The 1,159-nt window shown below is 43.8% G+C and overlaps 1 pseudogene; it reads left to right on the top strand.

Annotated features, from left to right (window-relative positions):
* The first annotated feature begins 352 nt into the window (after positions 1–352).
* Positions 353–914, top strand: LOC104868822 (annotated as a pseudogene).
* The last annotated feature ends 245 nt before the right edge of the window (positions 915–1,159 follow it).

Genomic DNA, 1,159 nt, shown 5'->3' with positions numbered 1-1,159 from the left:
TATCTCAAAATTTTTTTTTTTTTTTTTTTTTTTTTTTTTTTTTTTTTTTTGTATCAGGGATCAAACTCAGGCTCTTGTGCTTGTGAGGCAGGCGGCAGAACCACCGAGCTAAATCCCTGGCCCAATTTTTGACATATTTGAAAACACAGCACCCGTAATATTTAGGTGTATATAGCTAATAATTATGAAAATAAAGGCACAACAACATTTAGGTAGACCATGTCAAGCGAAAAGAAAGAAAATTAACATCTTAATATCATCTGATTTCAAGTCTGCATTCAATTTAATTATCTTGCACTGTTCTTTGACAATAGTACAATGTACATATGAGGATTAAATGACAATGTGATCTTCCTATGAAGATTCACCGACTGCCAAGGCTGCTGTGGAGTGGTTTGACAGGAAAGATTTTCAAGAAAACAAATCTAAAGTCTCCCTTGCTCAGAAGAATCCTCCAATAAAAGCATGGGAGGTGGCATGCAGCCCTATGAGGGCAGAGTGATACCAGTACCACTCCCTGGAGGTCCAGGTGGCCCAGAAGGTCCTGGAGGACTGATGAGACACAGGAGAGGCCATGGAGGAGACAGAGGAGGTGTCCCTTCAAGAGGGCCTCGGGGTTACGAAGGAAACCCCTCTGTTGGAAGAAACATCCAGCATCAAGCTGGAGACTGGCCATGTCCAGGTTGTGGAAACCAGAACTTTGCCTGGAGAACAGACTGTCACTAGTGCAAGGCCCCAAAACCTGAAGGCTTCCTTCCTCGGTCCTTCCCATCCCTAGGTGGTGATCATGGCAGAGGTGGCCCTGGTGGCATGAGGGGAGGAAGGGGTGGCCACATGGACCAGAGCAGACCTGGTGTTCAGAGGCAGTTGTGGTGAACAGAGGTGGCTTCTGTGGTGGCTGTGGCATGGACTGAGGTGAAGGAAGATGAGGTGGGGGGAAAGCGGGGGGCAAACTGTTGATGGGACAAATGGGAGTTATTGTGCAGAGACCCGCAGAGCTACGCTGACTACCAGATTTATTTTTTAAACCAGAAAATGTTTTAAATTTGTCATTTCATATTTATAATATTGACCATAACGTTATAATTCCTTGTCTATACTTTGTTTTGGTATGTTTCATCATTTGTGACGAAACATTAAAACAGGTAACTGGTGTTTA

This window comes from Fukomys damarensis, unplaced genomic scaffold (assembly GCF_012274545.1).
Source record: "Fukomys damarensis isolate Sample0158 unplaced genomic scaffold, DMR_v1.0_HiC HiC_scaffold_16, whole genome shotgun sequence".
Taxonomy (NCBI): Eukaryota; Metazoa; Chordata; class Mammalia; order Rodentia; family Bathyergidae; genus Fukomys; species Fukomys damarensis.
The sequence above is the reverse complement of the archived record's forward strand: the minus strand, read 5'-3'. Positions and strand labels throughout refer to the sequence as shown.